Source organism: Microtus pennsylvanicus, chromosome 2 (genome assembly GCF_037038515.1).
Source record: "Microtus pennsylvanicus isolate mMicPen1 chromosome 2, mMicPen1.hap1, whole genome shotgun sequence".
Classification (NCBI taxonomy): Eukaryota; Metazoa; Chordata; class Mammalia; order Rodentia; family Cricetidae; genus Microtus; species Microtus pennsylvanicus.
The window spans coordinates 135,994,733-136,008,778 of NC_134580.1; the positions used below are offsets into that span (position 1 = coordinate 135,994,733).

Below are 14,046 nucleotides of genomic sequence, written 5' to 3' on the forward strand. Positions count from 1 at the left end.
CATTAAGGGATGCCTTGCTCAGCATTGATGCAAAGGGAAGGCGCTTGGTCCTGCCTCAACTAAATGTACCAGGCTTTGTAAACTCTGCATGGGAGGCCTTACCCTTTTGGAGGATTAGATGGTGAGTGGGGGAGGGGAGAGCAAGAGGAGGAATGGGAGGGGAAATTGTGGATGGTATGTGAAATGAATAAAAGTTTTTAAAAAAGAAAAATGTTCAAAAATAGGCCAACAGCATTTTAGCACTAGAAATGTAGCATTCTAAATATCTGTAAAGTTCCTTTGGATTTCAGAGTTCTGCAACATTGTTAATTTTGAGTATATATTTTGCAATTATTTAGACTCTTGGAAGAAATCAGAGGCACTTTTAGACAAGTTAATTAATGTATTCTAGAAAATATTCCCAAACATATAACCATTTTCAATCATTATTACATCACTGTTGAACCTAATTCCAATTGTGTTATCCAATGTCAAATCCATGGATGAGTAGTTCCAAACTCAATGTCAGTCCAATAGAGAGGAAATAAAGACATTCCTTGTATCACTTCAAATCTGTAAGGAGCTGGTTATATCAGGGCACTGAATACAGAGTGATGTCTCCCATTTTGTCCACAAAGGAGGTCTCTGTCTTCCTTCGGTAGTATGCCAAAAATATGATCATGCTGTACCAATACGGAGTTTGGATATGTCTACCATGTTCTAAAATTTGCCTTTTCCTTTTCAGCAGTTTAATCCATGCTGTTAAAACTGTCACATTTCTTAAACAATCCAATGAGCTCATGAAAGCTTTTTACACTCCAGGTGCAAAGCCACAGAGAAACGAGCCTAACTTGCTCACTATATTCCAAGTGCCTACCAACAAGCTGAAAAAAAAAAGTAGCAATTTAAAATCCTAAGTAAGAAAATAAATAATTTGGGCTGGAGAGGTGGCTCAACAGTTAAGAACACTGGCTGCTCTTCCAGAGGCCCCATGTTCAATTCCCAGCACCCACATGGCAGTCTGAGTTCCAGTTCCAGGGGATCTGACACCTTCACACAGACATACACACCAATGCATATAAAATAAAAATAAATAAATAATTTTTTAAAAAGATAAATAATTTTACTCATGTAGGAATTTACCTCCATTATAGTTGCAATTATAACAAAATGAAGAATTCTCTAAAGCAATTAGATAATCCATTAATCAAATCACAATGGACTGTACAAAATAAGTAGATGTAATCAATAGGTCTGCATCTTGGCATAGTAATTATTCTTTTAAATAATAAAAAATTATTGGTAGAGCTGGGGATGTAACTCAATAGCAGACCTATGGCTTATAATACACAAGGTTCTCTGTTCCATCCCCAAACACACACACATACACAAATACAGTCTTAAATACACTGTTATCTGCCTTATACAAAGAGCAAACAGAAAACACTTTTCTCTCAAGCTAAAAGAGTTCAAAGTTGGGGGGAAAGGGGACATCAGTACTTCTGACCTCTTGCCCTATGTTCTAAAGAATTCATTTGGCTAATCTCAAAGGCTATCATCTACATGAGTATCTTTTCAGTTCAGGAATGTTATTTCAACAATGAATCCATTTTATACAAATTCCAGTAAAATAAAAAAAACTGAATGGCATTAAGATTTCTTATAAGAGAATTTTATCAGTAACAGCATCCTTTATAACCAAGTATTTTAAAACTGTTTAGAATAGGGATAAAGTTCAGTGATAGAGTGCTTGCCTAGCATGTTAAAGATCCTGGATTCAATTCTCAGTACTACATAAACAATGTTTTTATCCTTTTTGGTAACCTTCTGGTATATAAAAATATTTCCAAAACCCAAAACAGTATATGTGAATGCTTTGTCAAATGTCCAAATGACAAGCAACTTGAAAAAATACTGGATATATAGGATATAAGAGCTGTTCTGCTAGAAGAAAGAATCCAAATGAACTTGAACTGAGAATTGGACATCATCCAAACTAGTGGAATAGCATTTATCTTGTATTCTTTATCTAGTGAGCATCAGAAAGAATCTTCTGAGGGCTTGGGTAGGAACTGCTCAGCCATCCAAACATTGATATATTTGCACTCAGGAGCAGTTTAGTCCTGCTACAGGGGTAAGATCCAGAAGACTCCACACTATCAGTTAACCTTTGAGAAAATTTGTTAACTGAGGTATAATTTCGGGCTATACTCAGACTTAATCAGAATCTGCATTGTAACTAAATTCTGAAAAGCATGGAATTGGGAAGTATTGCCAATTTGGAGGGAGGATTACATAATGTCCCTTCCTTGGGATTTCCATAAGGATGGGATACTGAACAGCTCATCAAGCCCCCAAGTGATACTAAAGTAGAAGGAGGCAACATACACAAGTAATTTGCAAAATACCAGGTTTGACAGTAGCTTATATACAAAGACATAAGCAGCCAGGGATTTCTCAACAAAGTAAAATAGCAATGCACACTTGAATTGTTAAGGTAAATTACACCACTTCTGGGAAATCTGGCCATGTATGCTACAGTGATTAATAGCCAACAATGATTATGGGCAATGAAGATCAAGAGAGTCTATCATAAGGAATAGCTGACTAAGAAGACATGAGGCTGCAGAAGCGCTAGGAGGAGACTGTAGTACTAGTCACACACTTCAGGACTGTCTCAGGACATTTCATTCTGCAAATGTTTTTCTGAGCATCTGCTATGTGATGGGCATTATGCCAAGAATAAGGCTATGGAAATGCAAAAACAAACTACTCTGATATTTTGGAGGTTTCTGCTTAATGAAAGAAATTTGACTGTTATTCTAGAAAAGAGAATTCTAGCCAGTCAAAAGACATTTAAGGAAGCCCCTTCTGTCTGGGTTATAGCTTCTACAGGCCTGAACAGACAAAAGTGACTCGGCTCCCCAAGCCTGGAAGGAATGGCTAAGGGTGGAAGAAACCACAGCCAAGGCACAGTGCAGGGGACTAGCAGGCCAAGGTTAATATTCAAGGGGTATAAGATAACTGGGGACAATATCATTACTTTAATATAAGATTAACTAAGAACTGTCACATTTAATTTAGCCCAAAACAATGTTTTTAACTTAACCATAGCTCAGATTATGTTGTATGTAAATGATATGATGTTAAATTTTCCTAAGACTTAAAACTTCACACTAACATTTTAAGCAACCATTCTGCTTACTAACTTAGCTAGTCTTGCTTTTCCCAGCTACCCTTCTACAACCACCCCTCGTGTTCCTTGACAGCTTCAGAGTTCTTCACCCACTCTAAGTTCCCCTAAGGAAATGCAGATCTCTTTCCACCCAAAGAGAGGGAGGGCTTAACTAGATGCCATAAAGAAAAGCAGTATGTTCAACAAAACCACCAGTCCTTTCTGGAGAAAACTATGAATAATTTTGAAAGTCTAACAAGTTTTTAAAAAAGGTTAAGGTAAACAATAAACCATTATAAATAATTTTGCAGATTACATAGCAACATGGGAAGTACTTATAGAGATAACCAAAAGATACAAAGTTGTATAATTCCAGCTATGTAAAAATTATACATAAGAAAAAAGCAGGAAAAGGATAAAATTTTAAAGTTATTTTCAAGTGTATTATGGTATTTTCTTTTTATTTAAAATTTATTTTGGGGGAGTTGGAGAGAAGATTCAGAGGCTTACTATTTGACGTTCGCATAGAGGATCCAAGCTCTGTTCCAGTACTCTTACAGTAACTCACAACCATCTACAACTCCAGATCCAGGGGACCTGATTCCCTCTTCTGATCTTCAAGAGCACCAGGCATGAGCATATATACATGCAGGCAAACATACACAAAGAAAACAAATCTTAAAAGTTAATTTTTATGTTATTTTAATGAGAGTGATGGGAATTTTAACTCAGGTCCTCATGCTTGCCACCAAGCATTCTTACTCTCTTGAGCCATCTCCCTAGCACGTTATTTAGAATTCCTGTGTCAGCATGGCTTTTCTTATTTTTTCAAAGATTTATTTACTTTTACTTTATGTGTATGGTGTTTTGTCTGCACGTGTATCTGTGACAGGCATGTGTACAGTAAATGTGGAGATCAGAAGGAGCTCTAAAACTAGAGTTATAGACTATTGTTAGCCACCATGTGGATACTGAGAACCAAGCCTGAATCCTCCGCAAGAGCAGCAAGTGCTCCTAGCCACTTAGACATCTTTCCAGCCGTATTTTTTACTTTTAACACATACTTTTATAATGAAAAGTCTCAGGAAACAAAATAAGAATAACTCATTACTTAGTATAATAATTTTTACATTAATAAGAAATAAAGTAGCAACAGTGATGTAACTGATCTTCACGTTTGATTGGGTCTTTGTCCTTTAAAGATCTACCTATCTGGCATCACATGATGTGTGGCAGAAACTGTTCTTGGTAAGTGGAAACAGAAAGAGGGGAACACAGGAAGAGTTCAAGGCAGCAGATAGGCCTAAGGGCATGTCCCCTTCCTCTCCCTCTTCAGCTGATTTCTGCCTCTATACTATAAATAAGAACACTGACTGCTCTTCCAGAGGACCCATGTTTTTTATTCCCAGCACCCACATGGCAGCTAACAACTGCCTGTAACTCTAGTTCTGGAGGATCTAATGCCCTCTTCTGCCTCTTTGAGCACTACATGAATATGGAGCACAGACATACACTCACTCACATAGAAAATTTTTAATTAATTAAACAAATATTTTTAAAGATATTTAAGTTTATAAGCAAGTAAAAACTAAAAAATAATGTCATTCATGTTGTTAGAAGAGGAGAAGAACTCAAGCATTTGTGGAAAGTAAAAAGGACTTTGTTCGGCAACCGCCCATGAACTCTGAGTAAAAGCAAAACTAAATTTCTGGATGCTATTTTGCTTTTCACCTTATTTGATCTTGCTTAACATCACTCATGCCAAGTTGAGTTTTTTTCCTCTTCTTTTTCCTTGCCCACAGTTCAAAGACCTGAAAGCGGAAAGTACACAGCAGTTCTATTACAGTTCCCTGTCCCCCGGAAATGCCTTGAAATAGAGCTTTCTGGGATGGGGTAAACACTACCCATCACCACCAGAATCACAAGGACTGGCTGAGACTCATGACCAAGGTATCTGGATTGAAATCCTCCATATTTGTAACAAGAAAACAATACACTTACCCCAAAGATAAAATCCTAAGAAAGTCCCTAGCATATGGTGATGCTCAAGAAATGTTCATCTCATCCTTTTATCCCACTTTCTACCTAAAACACACATGTAATACCCCCACTGTAAAGCGTCATGAGTCCTTACACCTCATGCTACCCTTGTATCTTCCTCTATCCTTCTCTCTAACATACTCAGACCTTGTGCCCCAATTGATTGCTAAGTCCCAGAAAGAGGCCAAGATAAGGAAGTAGGGGATGAGGAAAGGAATAAGGCTAGGGGAATTCACTGCATTTGATCTGCTTGCACTCCTCATCCAAAATGTACAGGATCCTCTCAAAGAACCCTCCCTCAAATAAAAATCTCTTCTGGCTTCATACAGGAACTTTGTATCCATCGTCCCTTTTCAGGTAGGCTAGTAACAACTCCTCCAGTACCTGAAGTTACTATAATATCTTTACTATAATATCTTCCTCTATAGACAACCTACACCTCTCTAAACTACTTCTCCTGGAATTAGCCTGAGTTGAGAATAACAACATTTCTTTTCAAAATTCCAATAAAATCCCATGCACAGGCTTCCATTTGATATCAAAGGAAAAAAAACATTCCCCCTAGTTTGGCTCTAGGCCTCTACAATACATCAGACTTTGACTGATTTAATATGGGTATAAAGCCTGGAGTGACTGTAGTCACTCAGGATTGAGAAGAGATTTGACCTCTTTCTACTGTGTCTTGAGACATAGCACGCCAAGGGCCTCAACTCTATCAGCACCCACCATGTGCATGCTGCTCCTCTAGATGACCTGGTAAGTTGACAAGAGTCTGCCAACATATTTTTTTAATTTTTAAATGGCATCCCAATGAAGAAGATCAGAAAGTTAACCACTGCATGAAGCACAAGAGATGGACGTAGTACAAAGAAAGGAGTGAATGAAGTAGTGGGGAGGCAGGCTTGTTCCCTGTAAACTATGGGGCAGTCTCAACCTTTCTAAGCCTCTATTTTTTTATCCTTACTAAAATGAGGTCAGTAACATTATACCTGAATGATATTATTATTAACACAGGGTTGCTGCATGGTACTAATAATATCTGTAACAAACTGGTTCTTGTCATCAGACTCAAGTGACATGGGTAAATGAACTCTAGCTGGAAATCAAATTCTATAGCTTTACTGGCATTCTCCCCTTACCCCCCCAATTTTAAAACATTTATCTTCTTTTAGAGGTAAATATATTACAATATTACCAAATATAATAAAACACACAGGAAACTTGCCAGTTAAAACTCCTGAAATAAAAATATTCCTGGCCTGCAAGATGGCTGAGGAGGTAGACACTAATCACCAAGCCTGATGACTTGAGTTCTGTCCCCACATGCAGGAAGAAGACCAACTCCTCCAAATTAGCATAAGTACCATAACATGTATACATTCACACACATGCACAAAATAAATATAACTTTTAAATTCTCTAAGTAAACATTTTGGAAAGCTATACCGACAAGAGTTCCATAAGGGTGGGTTTCAGACAATTATAAATCAGCAAGTGATCGAGAAAGCAGAAGAATCTATTATGATGACAGTGTAAGAGGGAAGGTTACATTTGCAAAGACTATGGATTGGGAGTGTGGAGAGGGAGACAGGGATAAAAGAGGAGATGATAGCTTTAAGCATCTAAAGGGTTGTATATGGTTGAACAACTAGCTATGAAAAGTGGGTGAATCAAAGTTTCCAAGATAGAGGCTGGTTACCTTTGAGGAAGAATGTTCTTAAGCTAACAGGGAAAGTCCCTACATAAGAAGAGTTCTCAGCATATCATCAGTGGGCATACTAGAAAACTCCATGGTCACTTCCTGAGTGTCTATAATTCCAATGTCTAGTTAAGTCACCAGAAAGAAATATAAGTGATAATAAATAGAAAATGGCTCACATGTGCCAGCATTTCTTATCAGGATAACAACAAACACTTAAGAGAGTAGAGGAAGTGCTCTGAGTTAGTCTGCTGTGTTACAGAGGGAGTTTTACTCCATTTGAGTTATTCTAGCAGCCCTGCAAACAGAAAAAATATCCAAGCCAACACTACACTTAAAAAGCACAAGTACAATCTGCTGCACTATTTTGTGTAATGATTCTAAGAATTTAATCAAAGGCAAAATAATCTTAATATATATTGATATATTATATATTAATATGATGTGTTAATATATTAGTATATAAATATTCTAAAAATTGTAGCCTCTAGAAAGAAAGAGATTCAACATTGTACTTTCTTTGTTCTACCCTTCCCTCCCCCCACAAAAAAAAAGGTAGAGTGGCTTTAGAACTGAAAGACAAAAAGAGAGGATTCAAAAGAACAGAAAAACATGAGAGTGAAGCATATGAGTTCAGTGACATTAACTAAACCTTACTGAACTTCTAAATGTTGGACTTGTACACTAACTGACACAGCACCATCTCTGCTCATCTCTTCTTTTTCCCTCTCCACAATGAGCTGGTTAGCAGGAGGCAAGGACATAAAAGAAGAAGCTCATCTTTCATCCAGCGTGTTTGCTGCTTTCCACGGCTATCACAATTCAGCACAGAACATTAGTGCCCATCACCATGGAGGCAATTGTAACGTCAAACCCAGAACTGTGAAATCACAAAACACAAGACACATACAAGTTCTGGAGAGTGAGCAAGAGAGCAGAGATACCAGTAAGGAACATAAATCTTTACAAGTTCTTTTGAAACAATTCAGATTTTTAAGTCATTTTGTTCCTTTCAGAATATAAAGACAATATCTAATTATTTCAAATTAAACTATTTTTTTCTGTCCACAGAAGACATTATACCCAAAGCCCAAGCCTTCAGACTCAGTGAGAAAAGGGCCATGCAATTAAGAGCAGACACCTTCATAATGAAGTGTGCCTTTCACCTGAAATGAAGAAAGTAATCTTTGGCCTAGATCATGAAGTATTTTGTTGTAATACTACCCTTTGTGCACTATTAGCCAGGTGCAAAGTGCTACCGAAAGTATCCAGTTTATTATCCAAGAGAAATGAAAGAGGGGGGTGGTGCCTGACACAGTCAGAGAGGTCAGGGAGAGACCTCAAAGGAGGGTCAACTGAGACAGAGCTGGCAAGGCCTGATGAAGAAGAGAAGCTCATTTTTAGCAGAGGAACATAGGAAATCCAGAAAATTTGGGGCTAGAGGCCTCAAGTAATCCATCATTTTAGGACTGTTCTGAGAACTTAGGACCTGAAAGGTCACAGGCCTGAGGGCCAAATAATTAAAGCATTAAATGGGAAAGCAGCTCCAGGCTAGAATTGCTACAGTGAATGTCCTGGACTTAGCAACCACAAAGAGCCCTGGGTGGCCCTTGCCTAAGACATTTCAGGGAGTTACAGAGCTAGAGAACAGAGGGCTGAGCCACAGGAGGTAAGGAAGTAGAGACCACGGATAAGGCTACCCCCAGGAAGCTAGCCTCAGAACAGACTGGGCTAACAGGAAACACAGGATCACATTCTATTCCCAGCCAACACCTCTTCTCTGAGCTCCAGACTGACCTTTGGATTGTTCTTTTTACCTATCTACTACATTGATTTATAGTCTGGCCTCCTCTCTACCTGTTCTTCATTCAACAGCTAGATGGGATGATCTTTTCAAAATACAGATAAAGACCATCTTATGCATCACTCAAAATGTATAATGACTTCCTGCTGCCCTTGGAGTAAAAAATCTCAACTCCTTGACAAGCTTGTAAATCCTTGGATGATCTAGGTTCTACTTTCCTGCCATCTTCTCATCACCTCTCCCTCCTACCTGATCTTACCAATCTGCTCTTTTCAAACCTAGAACGTTCTAGGCAGGTTTTCACCTTAGGACCCTTGCTCAGACCACTTCTTCCACCTAGAAATATTCCTCTTTTTTTTACCCTCCCTCCTTCAACTAAAGCAGCCAAAGGGGAGGTCATTTACAAAGATCTTCTTTCTATCCAATGTCCAGGAGGTTCACCTCCAGCCACTTCATCTGTGCTTCAGTAGTCCAGTCATCCAAGCAGGATTTTCCTGGTTCTCACACTACAGACTTAACTCATTTTTCTCAACTCCTTAACAAGCTTGTAAATCCTTGAATGATCTAGGTTCTGCTTTCCTGCCATCTTCTCATCATCTATCCCTCCTACCTGATCTTACCAATCTGCTCTTTTCAAACCTAATAGCTGCATAGGCCTTAAAGGGCAACAGTATCTGCCTACAGAGCTGTCCAGAAGGTTTCTTTAGAAGGTACATGAACACCCTAGTTCTCACTTCTCTCCTGACCTTTGCAACCACCTGCCTCCCACCCAGGAGCCAGTTTTAGGCCCTCCAGTCCTTCTCAATCCTTATCTATCCAGGCAGAAGGCCCTCTTCATTCCGTCTTGATACTGGAGTGAGGTCCTGCCTCACTCTTCCTGGAGTCCTTTCACCACTCTGGGCAAACATTCTTCCTATCCAGCCTTTTCTCAGCTTTTTCTCGTTTGGATTTACTCACCAGCTCCCATCCTAAGTGCATAAAAGCCTCAGTTTCTTCCCTCATCTGTTGGTCACTGATACCCTAGTCAACTTAGGAAACCACAATTTGAAGCCAGCACATATTCATAGGAGTGGGTCTTCTCTTCCATACAATCTGGATTGTAAATGAGTACAAATATGTCTATTTTTTTATCACTGAGGTTTCAGCAGTGCTGTCTATTACATAAGCTAGTGCTTCTCTACTCATAAACTGAGTTTAGGTATCTGAGAGAAGGCAGAGGATATAGTGGTGAAGAAGAAAATTTATACAAGAGCCTGGTGTAAGGATTAGAAATAGCCTAATGACACAGGATCTCTAAACCTCATCAAGAAACTCCAAAATAAAGTTTATCATTTGACACTCGTCATCACCACTCGCTGCTGTTGTTACTATTACAAAGGGTTATAAGTGAAAATAACTTAGAGGGTGAGTCACTAGTAAATGGAGGAGCCAAGACTGAACCACAGTTTAGTACTTGACTTGCATCAGGTCTCTCAAATCACATTCTTGTGTTATATCAGAGGTACTCTTGGCTGGTGTACAAAGGAGCTGGGATGAAGGGAAAAGGATAAGTAGTCTCGTAGAACTGATCAAAGACTGTGGAAGTCTTTAAATACCAATCTGTGGAGTGTAACTTTCATCCAACAGACAATGGGAAGCAATAACCAACTCCCACTTCCAAGTTCCACAACAGTAATTCGATATATCCTCCTTCCTTCAAAGACCTCACTGTACTATCTGCCCTTGACCAGTTAGTGCCAAAGGCCCACCCACTTCCAAAACAAAATGGCTTTTACAAGGGTAAAACTTCAGCTCCTCCTTCCCACAAAGCCAGCACACTGATCAACCTGGCTCTCATGAACCTGCCAAAGGAATAAAGACTCACTCACAGGAATCAATCAGTGAGAGAGGATTCACTCTAACAAGATTTTTTTTTTCTGAGGCGGACTGTAGCACAAATAATAAAAACTCAAGATAGATATTGGGGTTCAAGCTGAAAATCAGAAAAGCAAAGCAGCCAAGCCACTAGAGAGCTCTTACCTCTACCAAGGCTCAGACAAAGCAGCGATCCTGCAATGTTCTCCACCAACCTCAGACTCTACACTCCACTAAATTCCTGTTTCTTCCCCTTTATATTCCTCTCTCTGCCCAGCCATATGGTTCCTGTCTCCACCTCCCTAGTGCTGGGATTAAAGGCAGTGATCCCAAATTCTGGGATCAGCTTTGTAGGAGCTCCATTACTCTTTTAGACAGATGCAATCTTGTGTAGCCCAGGGTGGCCTTGAACTCACAGAGATCCATCTGCCTCTTCCCCCACACATACACCCCACCTCCACCCCACCCCCAACCCCCGCCCAAGTGCTAGGATTCAAGGTGTGTGCCACCACTCCCTGGCCTGTATGGCTGACTAGTATGACTGCTTTGCCCTCTGATCTTCAGGCAAGCTTATTTATTAAAACACAAATAATACACCACTATAGCGGACCACACAGGAACCAAGCACATAAGAGCTCCCCTGAGCAGTGCTTCACAACTTTTCTATTAGTCCCTTTGTACTTTGCCATCCTAGAGCAAGAAAGGTTCGAGAGCAGCTGACCCACCCTGCAGGGCTCCATCACCAACCATTCCATTATTTTGGTTTTCCAAATAATCACACAATCACGAGCCATATTGTGATGTTTCAGCCAACAATGGACTGCATATATTATAATGGTTCCATATGATTATGATGAAGCTGAAAATTCCAACTGCATGGAGCTCATACTATACTTTCAGTTTAAACACACAAATACTACTGTATCATAGTTACTTCTAGTATTCAGAATGGTAGCATGCTGTACATTTTTATAGCTTAGGAACAATAGATTATATCATTATCTTAATCACTGTTCTATTACTGTGAAAAGACACCATAACCAAGACAATTCTTATAAGGAAAGCATTTAATTAAGGGGGGGGGGTGCTTGTCTAAGGTTTTAGGGGCTTAGTCCATTATTGTCACAACAAGACATATGGGAGCAGGGAGCATGGAGGCAGCAGGCAGGTGAAATAACTAAGAGCTACATCCTTCTCCACAGGCAGACAGACAGACACACAGACACTGGGCATGGCAAAGGCTTTGACTTCAAAGCACCCCCCATTGCACCCACCCCGTGACACACTTCCTCCAACAAGACTACACCTCTTAATTTTTTTTAAAAATTATTTGTTTATTTATTTGTTTGTTTATTTATTTATTTATTATGTATACAATGTTCTGTCTGTGTGTATGCCTGCAGGCCAGAAGAGGGCACCAGACCTCATTACAGATGGTTGTGAGCCACCATGTGGTTCCTGGGAATTGAACTCAGGACCTTTGGAAGAGCAGGCAATGCTCTTAACCACTGAGCCATCTCTCCAGCCCTACACCTCTTAACCTTAAAAAAAAAAGTTCTTTGAGAACCACCACTACCTTTTTCTTTAACACCAAGATGCCTGGTACATACCAGGCATTTACAAAAATTGCTTTGCAAACTGAATACTCTTGGTAACTCAAGCATTACAAAGAGTACCACAAAACGGCAGTTTCTGAGGGCTTCTAAACTCTGGGAGAAAAGCGTGATACTCAAGAGATAACAGACTGTTCACAGGCTTTGTCCAGTGTTCCTCTGCTTTAGGAGAAATGTTTTTCTAAAAGGGAAAGAATACTGTGACTTCCAGGGGTTTTTTATTTCTAAGACAGAATATTTTTATTTTAAAACTGAAAGTTCTTATTACTTGGGATTTGCTAAACTTCCACTACCATTATTTTCTAGGCCTCTCAGTGCGTAAAAACAACTGGGTCCCTGAAGTTCAATGGTAAAGCAGGGGAGGGAAGAAGAAGGGAGAGAAGAGGAAGAGAGTGAAGACTGAAACTCATGACTGGAAGATGTGGAGGGTATACTGGAATGCAGCTGGGATGTTAACTGGCTCATCAGCTGAAATCCTGGTTTCTCTATCTAATAGGAAATAGAAATCCAACACAGAACAGAGCTAATCAAAATTTTAAGCTCAAGGCCCACAGCATCCACTTCCTACAGTCATGGCTGCATTCTTCTCCCCAAAAGCTTCAGTGTTTGTGTATGACAACCCAGGTGGTAGGTATAGAATTAAGTACCTTACAGGACAATTCAAGAGCAAAACCTCCTCACAAGGAGTAACAGAAGCTTCTAAGCAGTCTGTCAGAGAGTTCCATTCCTTGCAACTACTTGTTTGTAGTGGTCCTCTTGTCATGGAAAGAAACAAATATTCTTAGTAGAAATAAAAAAACAGGGCAGCATGGCTACTGGTATTATGATACTAAGTTCTAGCCATATATACATCCCTTATGAATAAAATTCCTTTTGTCTTTGCTATGTTATTAAGTAAATTTTTCTTTTAATCCAGTACCTTCTGAGACAGAATTGAGTGGCTTAAGTTAACTTTATGGATCACTAAATTACTAAAACTTGCGAGTTTGTGATAAAAAGCTTTCTAAATTGCACTATTCTTTCCTTGCTTTAGGAACAAACTAAGCCTGAAAAGTTATTTGTTTTGAATGGGATAACAATAATGATTCATGAGCATTCTTCAGTTAATTTGTTAAGCAGTGTTGTTTCTACCCTTACCTGGGTCCCTTCCAGTATGGGTGCCACTAATGAAACATTTCCCAGCTTCTGCTATCAGGTGAACTGTGGACAATGAGCTAGTGAGAGCCAAGGCAAAGGCTCACTACTTCTGGTATCACCTTTTAGAACCAGCAGTCAGCTTTCAGATTCATAGCTGTCCCCCTCCCTTACACCCCGTGTGCCTGTGTGTGTGTGTGTTTCAAACAGTTTTGTGCAACCCAGCCTTGCTTGAGCTCTACATAGCCTAGGTTAACTTTGGACTCCTGATTCTTCAACCTCCACCTTCTAAGTGTGGGATTATGGGCAACCATATTTTTGAAATGCCAGGGGTGGAATCCAGGGCTTCATGTCTGATAGGCTAGGACTCTACCAAATAAATTGCATTCCTAGCACTCCCATGTTCTCAATCACCATGGACACACTACCTCAAAACAACCTAATTATAAAGAAGTGCCAGGCATATGTATATGAGAGAGGAGTGTTAAATATATATTCTCATCTCCAGATAGTCTTCTGGACCTATGATAGCTATGATAGAGTCTGGTGTGTGTGTGTGTGTGTGTGTGTGTGTGTGTGTGTGTGTGTGTGTGTGTGTGTGTGCCCGTCTCTCTGTCTCTCTCTGATTTTGTTTTTTTCAAGACAGGTTTTCTCTGTGTAGCTCTGGCTGTCCTGTCTACTCGCTTTGTAGACCAGGCTGGCCTCGAACTCACAAAGATTCACCTGCTTCTGACTTCTAAGTGCTGGA

At 39.6% G+C, this 14,046-nt stretch overlaps 1 protein-coding gene across 5 annotated transcripts in view; it reads right to left on the bottom strand.

Moving 5' to 3' along the window:
- The window catches only part of Zhx3 (zinc fingers and homeoboxes 3), a 116,723-nt gene that overhangs the window by 93,953 nt on the left and 8,724 nt on the right, over positions 1 to 14,046 (bottom strand). The window contains exon 1 of one of the 5 annotated variants that reach the window (XM_075962910.1): positions 7,546 to 7,740. The exons of the other annotated variants lie outside the window; for them this stretch is intronic. The gene's annotated coding sequence lies outside the window, so the exon portion shown is untranslated. Of the gene's footprint in view, positions 1 to 7,545; positions 7,741 to 14,046 lie in introns of those variants that run through there. 5 annotated transcript variants of the gene reach the window in all.